The 15036-nt window shown below is 41.5% G+C and overlaps 1 protein-coding gene across 3 annotated transcripts in view; it reads right to left on the bottom strand.

Moving 5' to 3' along the window:
• Positions 1–3580: 3580 nt before the first annotated feature.
• Positions 3581–15036, bottom strand: part of LOC149749541 (coiled-coil domain-containing protein 171-like) — an 88699-nt gene continuing 77243 nt past the window's right edge. For all 3 annotated transcript variants that reach the window (XR_016392638.1, XM_089908815.1, XM_089908816.1), the window contains 2 exons: positions 12649–12698; positions 3581–8047 (listed from right to left, as the gene is read on the bottom strand). The gene's annotated coding sequence lies outside the window, so the exon portion shown is untranslated. The remainder of the gene's footprint in view (positions 8048–12648; positions 12699–15036) is intronic.

The raw sequence follows: 15036 nt of genomic DNA, 5'->3' as shown, positions 1-15036 counted from the left end.
AAGAATTCAGGAAGAAGGAGCATACTGTTTGTTTTCCAATACAGCACTTAAAGGGAAGAGAGGTTAGATTCATTGTGTGTGGTTCCAGCAACTTAATACTAGGCCAGTGAGCAGAAGAAAGTGTTGATTCAGTACAGGCAGAACTCTCTAAACATAAATCTCCCCTAGAATGGACTGGCTAGTGAGGAAGCAGGATTTCCATCTGATTATTTCCAGGGAGAGGGAAGCTGGCCCACTGACATGGAGGGCTACTGAAGTGGAAGTTCTTGCCCCCGTAGGGAGTTACCTATAAAGTCGGTGATCATACTAATCAACCATGTTATTGAGTATATTGTTTACATTATATTGCCCCGGGTTGAAAAAAAATCACTTGCCAAAAAGACATCCTGTGTTGCCTTGTTTACCCGATTAGCAAAGGTCTGACTTCAGCCTTACTGAACTTCAGTTCTTATCAATTCAAGATTCAGAAAGTGATTCCGTGATTTGAATACTCATATTATTTGTCACTACCACAGATATTATAGGGTTTTCTTTTTATTTATTTATTTATTTATTTACTTTTTGTGTGGTATGTGGGCCTCTCACCATTGTGGCCTCTCCCATTGCGGAGCACAGGCTCCGGACTCGCAGGCTCAGCGGCCACGGCTCACGGGCCCAGCCGCTCCACGGCATGTGGGATCCTCCCGGACCGGGGCACGAACCCGTGTCCCCTGCATCGGCAGGCGGACTCCCAACCACTGCGCCACCAGGGAAGCCCAGGGTTTTCTTTTTTAAGAAGAAAAAGTGACGGTTTGTATGGACGCATGTGAACACACTAAAAAATAGAAGTTATTTTCATTATTGACATACTTTTAAAAAATGTCTTCCCTGAAAGTAAACCAAATCTCCAGAATTGTGCAATTTACCAGTGGAATGACCAGAGAAGCTTAAGATTAGCAGATTTAAAACATATAACCCATGCCTTTTTTCTGAGCTAAACAATTTGCTGTGCCGCATTCTCAGTGTATCACTCAGATTTATCTTTACATTAACAACGCTTACCAGCAGATAGCCAAAAAGGCTCGCCAAGTTGGACCAACTTCAAGATTTGTTTCCATGCTGGGGTGCTTCACGCGCTTAGCAGAAGCAGAGGGCAGCTCGGGCTCATTTATTACATTATGCTATAAACATTTTGTCTTGAGATAACAAGATACTCAACACAATTCCATAGGTTACTAAGCACTGTATACATCTGTTAACACAGGCACCCGAGATAGCACAGAAAAGGCATCTAGAATCCATTTTGAAGAGGTTTATGATGCGAAGTCTGCTGTCTAAAAACTAACAATCAAAAACACAGCCCCAAACTCTGCCTAGAACAAATATTTGCAAGGCAAAGTTATGCTCAGTTTGGAAAAAAATGCACTCGTGTCGTCGCTTTGTCGATGCATTTATAGATTTTCATTTCACACCTCTGCCCATAAGTGTTGGTTTTCCATGCCATTCAGGAGACCCAAGCTATAATTTCACTGTGATATATTTACTCCAAAAGAAAAGCTGAATGTTGACTCACCAACTTTCCTTAGACTCATGTGAAGCAAAAAGTTTACAAGGGTGGAAGAAGATGAGAGATGGGACATACTTAAGTTACGAATGAAGTTTTCCAGTGGTCTCTGGGCTTAAAACACATCCTTCCAGCTCCATCTAAAGTCCATCTGAAGGGAAACCACGAATGGCCCTTGAAATCTAATCTGGGAACACTGAGCTTTGTTTTTCTCAAAAGGAAGAAGAATCCTCAATCACAGAAAAGATGGAACCAACAATTCTGTCTACTAAATCATTTTATTTCATTCCTATCCAGCATTTTAATTTCTGGAAATGTTTCAATACTATAGACCTCCAAGGTCTATACCCTGGCACCCCAGAGAGGAGGACTTCCAGGATGACACCACCTGCTCAGGTGAGGAAAGATGAGTGCCTTCCCAGGCACACACACCAGGGAGTCTAAACATCCCAGAGGCTGTGCACAACAGTACCCTGGGAATCTCAGATCCACAGATCCAACCTGGGTCCGCGTCGCCGGGCTTCTGAACCCACACATTAACACATCTCCTAGACCCTCCGTCCTCCTATGCAGGTCTCCTGAGAGCTCCAGAAACCTCCACCTCCAGACTTTCGAAGGCAAAGGGATTAGTATTTTAAAGTCCGTGGTACTTAAATCCTGTACAGAAACTCCTGAGACTTCCCAAACCTCTGGCCTCCTGTTACCTTTCCCTGTCCCTTCCAAGGTCTCCTGGCGGCACAAACAGGCGGGCGGCACCTCTCTGGCCTCCTCCCCCCAACCCCCCTGCACACCCTACTGGCTCAGACTCCGACACGCCCCCCCAGGCGCACACACGCGCGCACACACACAGCGCGCACGTACACCCATTCAGCCCACTGACCCTGCACCGGGCCACCCACTCCCACAGCATGACCCCAGCAGGCGGTATACCCCCAGCTCAGGCTCATATATAAAGCACTCACCCCAAAATAGACTTCCCTGTGCACCCGCAAGTGGGTGACCCTGCCCAGCACCCTCTGCGCGCCGCCGGAGTCTTCTCCCCCCGACCCGTCGCTACCCCACTCACCCGCGCGGCTCTCTTGCCTCGGGCAGTTCTGTCAAAACTTTAAGCCTGGTTGATTTCATAACCACGAGTGTGTTCAGGGCTGGAGGAGTTCGGCTCGCCACGATCTCCACCCACCCCAGCTCATGGGGACTGGTGGCCGTGACTCTAACTGACCCCAGCTCCGCTGGTGCCAATGCGCGGCTGCAGTCCGCAGAAACGCGCAAGGGTGGTGCGCTTTGGGAAGGAGCGCGCGGTGTAGAGGCGCACAGCCGAACAACCTCCCCTCTCCTCCCGCGGCGCAGCCAGGGACCTCTCCCCGCTTAGCAGCGAAGCCTCAGCAGTTCCTGCCCCAGCCCGGCCGGCTGATGATGTCAAACAGAAACAGTCGCAAAACTTCTAAGACTTTAACAAAACTGGCTTCGGAGGAAGCCCCTCCAGGCACCGTAAACGCGGGTGGGAGCAGGCGCCAGCGTGGGATGGTTCGCCTGTCACCTCCAACTCCCTGACGCCCCCACCCACTTACACATACACACACGCACACGTTCAGAGCGTGGATCGGGTTACAACTACCCACCAGCAGAAAACAACTTCTTGGTGAAGAGGAGGGGAGCAGTGCCAACCCCCAAGTCACCAGGACAAAAATTATCCGTGTAAATACATAAGACAGATCCCCACTTTCATAAACAACTGGCGTCCCAGGCTCCACTCCCAGGCCCCCCGACACAACATGGGGAAAATCAGAGCCCGATTCCGGAGCTCCCTTCCAGTACCTCCGAGCCTCGCCTCCGGAGAGAGAGAGCGGTTCGCGGCCGCGCTGGGGCCGAGGGCGCGGGGCCCTCCGGCCTGCGCGGCCCCAGCCCGGGGTCCTCGCCGCTGCCTCGGCTCAGCAGCAGCAGCCGCCGCCGCCGCCGCCGCTGCAGCAGCCGCCGCTGCTGCCGCCACCGCCGCTCCCTAGACCGCCTCCTCTTCCCATGGCTGCGCCCTGCTTGGCAGCTCCCGGGCTGTCAGGCTTGGGGAGGGGGAGGGGAGGGGTGAAACGGGAAGGGAGGATGGGAGGGGAGGGGAGGGGTGAGAACCGGCGGGCGCCGTTCACTAGGGGTCACGCCGCGCCCGGCCCGCCGCCCTCGGGACCCAGGCTGCCGCAGCGAGGGGAAGCGGGAGCTCAGGGCGGCTGGTTCGAGACCCGCTGGGGAGGCGCCGAGCGCAGTTCGGACCGAGCACTCCGCGGAACTGGGATGAAGCGTTCCCCGGCGAGGAGTTGGAGTTGGTGCGTGTCACTCTCATCTGGGCTGCGCGGCTCCTCCTAGAGGAAAATATTGGTAGTTGCAGGACACTTCCTTCCTCTCCGCCCACCCCTGTTCCCAAAAAAAAGGCAGGACCTAAAAGAACCTAAATGCAGTCAACAAATTCAAGGGAACGCTTACAGAAAGGTTAGCTTTCTGCTGGAATGGGGGCGGGGGGGTGGGGGGGGGAAACGGACAAGACAGCTTGGAAAGCGTAACTGGCAAACCAAACATTGCCTCTTTACACCTGCAACCAATTTCCAAACTCCTGCTCCCTGGGGCATGGTGAAAAGATAGTTAAAGGACCTTACTTCAGAGGTTAGAAAACGGAGGCAAGAGAGATGAAGTAATTTACCAAGGACACGAGGCATGTTAGAATAGGGGTATGTCCAGAAACTGGAGCACAGGGAAGCAGGGTGTCCAGACACAGACCTCGGCCTGAGAACTGTACTTGTGTGTGACCTAGGGAACGTGGTTTTTAAATGTCTTGCGCTGGACATCTGTCAAATACGGGCCTGCCCACTTCATTCCACTGCAGTGAAAAGAAAGTGAGAGAAGAAGCTGTCAAAGTGCTTCAGAAAGTCAGTATCGTTCTGCATAAGCCTGTCATTTTGTTAAAGCATCAAACTCCCAGTCACCACATGCTTTTCTAAGTAGAAAGTTCAAAAGTCCAGTTCCAGGTTGTCTGAGATCTGACAGAGCAGCCCATCATGCTATCTTTTTACTATTTACTTTATTACTGACAGCCAGTTGTAACGTCATTTATTTAACAGATTCGGCTTACTAAATGACATTTTTTTTTACAGGGTTCCCAGACACAAAGCCAAATTTATACCCGGAGAGAAATGTTTAAGCAACCACTTAAAGAAACCAAGCTTCTTAGCACTAGAATAAAAAATCCCCAGGGCGTGGAAAATAGTACAGGTATGCCAAGACTTGGGAAGGGGCATAGTACCAAAGACTTCGGGCAGCAGATGTCACATAAGATACCCTTCTTTTTAAAGGAATCAAAGAAGTGGAAAATTCTGTTCCTTAGAGTCTTTTCTGGCGCTCAGCTGTGGCTCAACAACCCAACTGTTCAAGGCAAAGACACCCAGAATGAAAGGAGGGGGAAAGATTCTAGTAGGGGTGTGGACCACACTGTCCCATCCTGAGGCAGGAGGCAGGATGGGTATTGATCTTGAACTGGTCCTGCTCTAGCTGTATCCCACTCAACTATAATGAGGCTTCTTTTCCCTAAGAACCACCCCTAATCCCTTGATTGCTGGGGTTCCATGCTTTGCTAGAGCAGTAGAAGTGCTTACCAATGTCTGGAGTTTTTAAAAGGGGAATTGCCCACATAGAGAGAGATTAGGGCACAGGCAGGCAGAACACCTGCTGGGTGGTCAGTACTGCCAAGCTGGCTGAAAGGGCAGCACTGGAGACCAGGCAGTCCATGAATGCTGACTCCACTCCTTCTGAGATGAACTTCCAGTTTGGCCTTTCAGACTCTGACACTGCCAAATTCTCTCTTTATATCCCCTCTGTGCCTTCTCATTCTTGCCCGCCCCCCTCACCCTCAAGCTCAGAGAATCTTCTAGCAGGTGCCAGAGGGACTCACAAAATATTTTCTAAGATCTATCGTTTATGCCCTGAGATGATTTCAGGGCCATGCTTAGCAAAGAAAGATCACCTTCTTTCTTCCTCTGGGTTCATCTGGAGCCTTCATTCTGTGAGACAGGGAAGCTGACTGCTCTGTCTTTGGGAGAAAGGTCATCATGCACAGAAAACATTGGTTAATATAAAAAATTATGGAACCAGACATAAATTTGCAACTTACATGAAAGGCAGTCCTTTTTAAGCCCCATGAATAGAGATCCTCTGATCTCATATATGATCATGTATAGGTCTATAGTAGTATTTGCCTCTTTATATTTTCCAGATTATGAGGGAGAATGTATCGGGTACTGAATTAACTAATTTGCTACAAGTTAAGGCATGCCAGAGTACATTTACCTTATGAAATGTGAAACTGTACTTACCATTCCTTCCCCGCTGCCTGGAGACCATATAGGGAAATTCTCCTTAACCTTCAAATTCCAGCTCAATTGTTTAGTGCCTGGCTTTTCCCAAAGGTGGAATTAATTAATTAACTATCCCTGCATCTGCATCCTCATGGGTCTTTATACCTACTTGTATTAAATATTTCAGTTTTTACTAATATGTATACTTTTCCCATTAATTATGAGACCTCTGAGGGAGGCACTATATATTCTGAGTATCTGTACCTAAAATGTCTACGTTGGTGCCCAGCAAATGGTACGATGCCCAATAAATGCTTAACCAAATTGAATGAATATGTAGAACTTCCAAATTTGTATCTCAAACCCAGATCTTTATACAGAGCTCTGAACTGCCATCCTCCACATTTTCTCACACTCCACATTCAAAATCGGGTCACTTCCTGACCCCTCCATGCCTAACATCTGGTCCAAACCACCATGGTCTTTCACCTGAATTACTGCTGTAGTCTCTCAAACTCCTACTGGTCCTGTTTTCCTGGGGGATCCAAACTAATACAATATTTACTGTAAAGCACACCTACTTTAAAGGATTTTTGAAACTAACACTGAATTCCCACCCACTAGGTTCTTTTGACAAATGTTGAAGGGCCTGCACCATGACAGATTTGTTCTATGATCGTAAGATGCCTCAGAACAAAACTTACATGGCACGTTCACAAAGACCTTGCCCTCATGGGGCTTACATTCTATTTGGGAGAGGCAGTGAACAATAATAAACATAATAAATAGGTAAATCACTGAAGTGCTGCTCAGAGGAAACTATAGTAGGATAAGGGTTTCGGGAAAGCCAGGTAACAGGTGGAAGAATGCTGGGAATTCCTTCCTTGCCCAGGACTCAGGGCATATTGTGGAGTTGAGCATGTGATGCTGTGAGCACCCTGGAAGAGCACCCTTGACTCTCCCCACCCCTGTCCCCAGCCCCCACCCTCAATTGCCTTGGTTGAGAGGATGGCAGGGGAATCATGAAGGGAAGAAAACAGCTGAGGAATGTATTTATCTTTTCTTTCCTCTATTGAAAGGCAATAGGGGAAAAACTATTTCATGATCTGGAAATTCTTAGCCAAGACTTATGAGGAGGTCCCAGAGCCAGAATTAAAGCTTAAAATCACCATTTATTTTATGAATTTCAAAAAAATAGGTATTTCGATTCAGAGCTCTTAAAAACTAAAAGGAATATGATTGCCTGGACTCTCTCTAGTGGACTCAGAACCACCCCCAGAAAAGCTCAGGACCTGGGCAATGCCATCCATGTGCAGCCAGTGGGTGGAAAGGAGCCAAACAAGATAGGTCTCAACAGAGACTCATGAATGAATGTTCCCCTTTAAATGACTTAAGTGTAAAAATTAAAAAAAATTTTTTTTAATATTTTGAGATTATTTTCTCTATCCTCCCACCAAATGCAAAAGCTTGTTTTTAAAAAGCATCTGATTGATGGTCCTCCACTTCTGTCTGGATAATTATATTGATGAGTAAGCCATTAGCTCCCTCGTTGGGAACCGAGTTCCATTTTGTGACTGCACCATTTGTTAAGAGTACTTTAGCCAGAATCTGCTATTCTATTATTTATACCTGATCCTATCTCTAGAGCACATAGGGAAAATTTAGAAATTTAAATTTGCTTTTTTTCATGAGATACACTTTCCACATGTCTCACCATAAGTTACCTCTCCTCCAGGCCAAACACATGCAGGTCTTCCCACTACTTCTCATGTGATGAGGTTTCCAGACCCTACACCATGCTGGACCTCCACCTTAGTATACACTCCAATTCATCAAAATCCTTCATAAATTGCTGTTCCCAGTATCAAATTCAATCCCATTATGGTCACCACAAGATAGAGGAGGGCCATGAGCTTCCAACTAGGTGTCCTGGAGTAATGGAAATGGCAGAAGCCTTGAAGTCCAGTAGATGTGGTGGGAGCCCCCAGCTCTGATCCAACTTCCATCTGTTGTCAGTCAGCCTACACTCCAAGGAAGTGAATTTAGCAACCTTACCATGATCAGGGCATTTCCATCTCTTCTTTTCTTTCACATTCGATCCTTTCCTACTTTTTATCTTCACATATTACTTGGTTCTTTCCTTCTATCCTCTTTATTTTTAAAAGAGGTGGGACTATAAAAGCAAAAAAAAAGATGTGAATGAGAAAGGGATCTGAGCAGGTATGAAAAAGTTTTTCATAGCAATTTTTATAGAAATTAGGCACACAGAGTATTTCCAACTACTAAATAAACTATCAATCTAGTTTGCTAATCAGACTTTTCCAGGGAGTAATGAAAACCCAAGAGGAAGAATACTGAACGCTTTGCATACGAAAGGAACCGAACTGCCTACCACCCATTGTCTACCCAGTGAAACCAGGAAAGGTCAGGTGAGGGGAGGAACTGCTGGAGAACTCCTTGAGGAGAGTGAGGGCTTGCAGGGTAACAGAACTTTACTCAAGGTCCCTGGCCCTCTGCAGCACTTGCTGAACCAGGTGAAGGCTGAGATGTGTTAACCAGAGGAACTCATAATATCTTGGATAAAAGAATTTGAGAGCTAAGTCAATAGGTCTCAACTGTTGTAGGCAAATAATAAATTAGAATGTCTGTTTAAATTAAATTTGCTTCATAAATTTTTTTCTCATACGTTTTCCTAACACTATAGAGTATTCCGAGCACATTCACAGCAATTATGTCAATTTTTCTTCACAGCAGTCCCATGAAGAAGGTGTGATTATCCTCTATCAGTGAGGAAGCTGGTTAAAGAAGTAAAGCAACTGGACCAAATCATGCAATTAGATAGTTATAGGAGTTGGATGGGAACCCAGAGCCTTTCTGGGTCAAGTCCGTTCTTGGGACCCCTCCGCAGCTTCTCCAGTTATCCACACCAACCATTTTGTCTATCTTCTGTTTTTAAACCAGCAGACCACAGAAAACTTTAAAAATGTTCCCCAACCTCTCTCTATATATAATATATATTGTTGATATGAATACTAATTTTTTAAATTATATGGAAAAATTACATTAAATTATTAACTGTGGTTTCCTCTAGGGAGTGAAAAATTTTAGAAAGTGGGAGGGAGTAGGGGGAATGAAAGAACAAGGACTTTTACACTCTAGTTTTCTTTTTTTTTTAATTGAGGTATAGTTGATTTACAATATTATGTTTCGTGTGTACAACATAGTGATTCACAACTTTTAAAGGTTATACTCCATTTGTAAATAGTTTTCTTTTAAATTAGGGAACATAAAACCTGAATCTGCATAACAAAAACCTCATCTGTATCAGAAGTTGAGTATTCATATGATGCTAACATTCTGTGCTTTATGAAGTGCTTGAATGGCATTTCATAATGCCATTCTACTAGCTCCTCTAGTACATTAAATGTATATTCGTTTTAAAATAATTTGATTCGCAAGCAACATTCTAGAAACACGTCCATTGTACAATGTGAGATGAGGTACTACCTCTCATCAATTTATTATATAATTTTTATATATAATAATAGACAGTTTTTATTCTGTCAATATGCCTTATTATCTATTTTATTATTTATTTGCCTTATTTATATCTATCTGTTTAATATTTTCCTAGCCCCCATCGTCTAAAAGAGGATTTGAGGTGCCTTCTGGAGAAATATATAAGCCATAAAGATGAATAAATAAAACAAATGAAAAAATGGGAATGGAAGAAAAATAGGGTATAAAACTAAGATAACAGGCAAGGATAGTTAGCTCTTGATGTAAATATTATAACATCCTGTTCATTTGCTAGAAGTGGGCCACAGTTTTGGCTCTGAGCTTCTTTGTGACCATAAGAAATAAGAAAACATGATCCATTATAAGATGTATACTTTCCATAGGGTGAAAGCCAAGAATTGCTTAGAAGTGCATCTTCTTCTGAAACCAAAACATACAAGAAATTGTTCCTGAAGGTCATCATACAGGGACTCAACATAGTGGGCTGGATGATGTATTAGTGATGTTCTGTAAGACGAGACTGAGGGACATTGTTCCCTCTGAAAATTCATGTGCAGATACCAAAGTGGGAAAATGCTGCCAGAAATTAGAGGCAATCTCACACTCATCTTTAACTCCTTTTTAACTCAAAGCCATTGGTAAAATTTAATTGTAAGAACATAAAGTATTTATTTCATAGTGACCACAGAAAGTTTTGGTTCAAAGTTATTTTAATTTAGTAATATCTTAGATTTGAGAATTCTGGTATTTAACATTGTAATTGCACTCGTAGTTCATAAAAATCTTAATCTGTGGAACTATGTGTCCCAGGGTTTGAGCAAAATCCATCCAGATAAACAAAAAACAAAATGAATAAGATATTTGAGATTTATTTACAATTCTCAGCTTTCATGGGATTACTTGAAGTAAAAGATTGACCTAACTACTGCATTATCTGGAGGTTTATTAGGTTTACTGTAAATACATCGACTGTTTCACTTATGTTTGTAACTCACGAAGAAGTTAATAAACATTTTAAACCACATTTGCATGCCTGATGCCTGATGGGTGTTGATTCCAAAATGAAAATCATCAAAACGTAGAGCCTGTTTTTTTCCCCTTTAGAGAACTCTCCAGAAATAAGTTTGCAGAAATAAACAGCATTAGTAACTTTCAGTTATTGAAAGTGGTCATAATAGGACTGGTGGAATCAGCAGCCCAATTTTTGTGGCATGAATCAAGGTCATCAAAGTTTCCTCTAATAAAATTCCCCACTGTCTTCTCACACTGCTGTACCCCAGATTTGTCTTTCTGGGCATGCAATTCCAATGTCAAAATCTTTTCTTTTGGTTAAGGCTTCGTTTGTAGAACGGTCTTGTCAAAATTCAAATATTTACTTAAGATGAGCCACAAATTAATTTATGAGAAACTATTTACACATTCACAGGGATGAATTAAGTGCTTATAATTTTTAAAACAAAGTAGTTGCTTAATTTATGGTTTTCCCCAAGAATTCCATACTTTGAAGGAGATTGTGTACCAAGTATAAGTTCACTTATATTCCCATTTTCACTAATCTCTCTATATAAATACAAAATTGAGCTGCAGATCACTGTGAGATAAAATTGGGTTAACATAGTTTCACTCAGTGGGCAGGAATTTGGTGTTTCATGTTTCCTATCTGGCTTTATTATGGGTAATGTATATTTTGCATTAGAAGAAAGTGATTATACACAGATATAGATACATCATAATATAATACATGTTTACATATATTCTAGAATTTTAATTTTAAAACATAACATATTCCCATGGTAAAAAAAATGAACACAAAAGAATATAGAATGAAAATTTATTTGCAACAGATAAGACAGAAGAAAGACTTAATTAACCTATAAAGGGCTCTTAGAAACTGATTTTTAAAAAATAGACAAGTTACCCAATAGAAAAATAGACATTTCAAAGATAATTAAGAAGAGACAATTCACAGAAAAATAGAAAAATTAAAATAATTATAAACATATGAAAAGATGCTCAAATTTATTCACTGCTAAAAGTGTAAATCAAAACAATAAAAAACTTTTTTTTTAATCTATCATACTGGAAAAGATAAAACATGTTAATAATATGCACTATTAGTCAGGGTGTGGGGACAAAGACATTCTTATTCAATGTCGATTGAGAATGTAAATAGGCAAAATCGATTTTCAGGATCATTTGGCATGTTGATAAAGTTTTAAATGCATGTATTCTTTTACCCAGAAATTCCACTTTTAGAGGTATATACTTATAAACTCACAAAATTTTGCTAAATTATATGAATGAAGGCAATTTAAAAATGATTCTATATTGTTTATCTTTTGACTTTGGTATATTGTTTTGGTAAAATGGTATATTGTTTCTATGAAAAGACATTTAATTTTTACATGGTCATATTCATCCATTTGCTCATCACAGCTATTATTTATTACCTTACATAGTTAACTCTGCCTTGAGATCAGCCCAAATACCACCACTTTTCATTTGAGGAAACCCAACCAAGGGAGCATTCATTCACTTACTCAGAATGAGAGTAGAGATTTGATCTCAGTTCTAACTGACTTCAAAGCCTATGATATTTCACCTCATTATACTCAATCTTGAAAAGATGGAAAGACTGAAACCTTGAAAGTAACTTGGGGATCGCCACCACTGTTTCAATTCTTATCAATTTGGGGACCCCCAGATGGGAGGAAGGATTCTTAGCTGCTGATGCATAGTTCTCCTTAGTGTAGTCACTTATTCCACCTCTTAGTTTTTGGTATATAAAATATGCATCCAAATCTTTCTCAAACTTAGAATGTTGGAATAAATAAAATCGCATTTCCATATTTGGAAATTTGTCTCTGAAGGTGATAACGTTTTCAGTGATTTCCAAATGGGGAATTAGCACATCAAAAAGATTGATAAAATAGATAATCAATAAGGACCTACTGTATAGCACAGGGAAGTCTACCCAATATTCTATAATAACCTATATGGGAAAAGAATCTGAAAAAGAATGGATATATGTATATGTATAACTTAACCACTTTTCTGTACAACTGAAACTAACAAAACATTGTAAGTCAACTATACCCCAATATAAAATAAAAATTAAATTAAAAAAAGAGATAACATCTAGAATGGCAAGTACATGAGGAAAGGCACACTCCCATAAAATGATGGTAATGTATGGTTAGTAACATTTTCAAAAGACAATTTGGCAACATATATAAAAATTTAAATTCTGCATACCCTTTGAACCATCGATTCTACTTCTGGGATTGTCCAACAGTAACGTCTACCTGAGTAAAAAGACATATGGACAACGATATTTATTCCATATTTAATAGCAATACAGACAACTTGATGACAAAATACTCCGTAGTATAATCAAATAAATCAAAAGTTTATACAATGGAGTGGGTTGCAAATATACAAAGAAGGAGATAGACCAGTCTTCACTGATATGGGCTGCTGTTAGTGATCTATTATTAAATAAAAATAGTTGCAGAAACCTAAAGTATGAACCAACTTTTGTAAGAATGCATAGCAAAAGATCTGGGTTACCCCTAGAGAGGGGATATGGGAAAGGGCAAGTGGGGAAAGGTGAATATTCACTCTGTATTTCATATAGTATTGTGTACTGTTTGAATTTTCTAGTGAGTTTAAAACTTTCACAAATTCAGTCTTTATATAGTTTTGATTTTTTAGATTTTTTTTCAGTGAGCAAAGACAACTTCTGTAATTTTTTAAAAAGCAATGATTTTTTATAAAGGTGAAAGTAATACAACTGCTTTGGTTTAAGAAACAGGTAGTATAGCCAAACTAAGTCAACTACTTTGACTCAGACTAAGGTTGAAAACTGTCTTCCATTAACAACATAAAGCAATAGATTAGAGAGTTTTACTTTCAGTAAGAATTGTTTACATTAAAATTTGGTGAGAGAGCAGCACTGACATACATACACCACCAAATGTAAAATAGATAGCTAGTGGGAAGCAGCTCCATAGCACAGGGAGATCAGCTTGGAGCTTTGTGACCACCTAGAGAGGTGGGATAGGGAGGGTGGGAGGGAGACGCAGGAGGGAGGGGATATGGGAATATATGTATACATATAGCTGATTCGCTTTGTTATACAGCAGAAACTAACACAACATTGTAAAGCAATTAAACTCCAATAAAGATGTTAAAAAAAAAAAAGGAAAAAAAATTGGCATCGTTATTAACCCAACTTTCTTGAGAGGTCTTAAAACCATTCAAGCAAAAATGACTCACAGAGAATGATGGTTATGATAAAAATCCCCATAAGGCCTCCCTTCCCGTAGGCTTAATACAGACCCAACTTATTTGTATATTCTGAAGAAAGGAAGAGTTCACAGTGGGCTAAGGCTGGTCACTCATTCCAGCTCCCACTATAATCAGTTTCTTTTATTTCTTCTGAGTGTTGGCACTCCATCTCTGTGCCCAGCAGATTATGGTCTCAGCACAAGTCAGGGAGGAGACGTGCATTCTTTCCTGGGGAGGAGTTGTTAGACTTCTTGGCACATCCTAGGTTAAGGTTGGATTATGCTATCATGAAAAGAGTTTAGCTCAGGAGGTAATCTGTACTTTGTTAATTTATCTGGTCGCAGAATTTACTAAGGAAAAACTCTGTAATTCTTGCTCCCTGGTGGATTTCAAAGAAGACATGATAGCTTTTCTGCTTGAATGCTCTGCATATGATGTGCTTTGTGATACATTTCTACCCAAATGAAGGGTTTTAGTTAGAAGCTGGAGATGATTCTTTTAAAAATAGAAATTCTAAATATGCCAGAAAAGAGGCTGGTCTGGTCAGGCCTGGGGATGGTGTTAGTGTAGTTTAGATGTAGAAGTTATGAAATTGGTGGAAACACTTCTGGGTCATTGCAGTGAGAGGTTTAGCAGTGTTGTACAGAGCAAAGCCTAACAGACTATGGTTTGTTTCTTCTCAGATTCAATCCTTACAGCTACTTTTCTTCCAAAAAGCCGGGGACATAAAACCTACCCCACTGTCTTGCTGCCTTATCTTCCCAGTGTAGAACAACAGAGGCAGCTCAGAAACGGTAGCGCTGTGAAGGATCTTTTTTTTAGAATTATATTTTATTTATTTTTTTATACAGCAGGTTCTTATTAGTTATCCATTTTATACATATTAGTGTATATATGTCAATCCCAATCTCCCAATTCATCACACCACCCCCTCCCCACCACTTTCCCCCCTTGGTGGCCATACATTCATTCTCTGCATCTGTGTCTCCATTTCTGCCCTGCAAACAGGTTCATCTGTACCATTTTTCTAGGTTCCACATATATGCATTATACGTATTTGTTTTCCTCTTTGATTTACTTCAATCTGTATGACAGTCTCTAGATCCATCCACGTCTCTACAAATGACCCAATTTCATTCCTTTTTATGGCTGAGTAATATTCCATTGTACAAATGTATCACATCTTCTTAATCCATTCATCTGACGATGGGCATTTAGGTTGCTTCCATGTCCTGGCTATTGTAAATAGTGCTGCATTGAACATTGGGGTGCATGTGTCTTTTAGAATCATGGTTTTCTCTGGGTATATGCCCAGTAATCAGATTGCTGGGTCATATGGTAATTCTATTTTTA

This window comes from Delphinapterus leucas, chromosome 3 (assembly GCF_059928025.1).
Source record: "Delphinapterus leucas isolate spDelLeu-1000000601 "Yukka" chromosome 3, BTC_Dleu_Yukka2, whole genome shotgun sequence".
Taxonomy (NCBI): Eukaryota; Metazoa; Chordata; class Mammalia; order Artiodactyla; family Monodontidae; genus Delphinapterus; species Delphinapterus leucas.
Note: the sequence above shows the minus strand (reverse complement) of the source record. Positions and strands in the feature narration are given on the sequence as shown.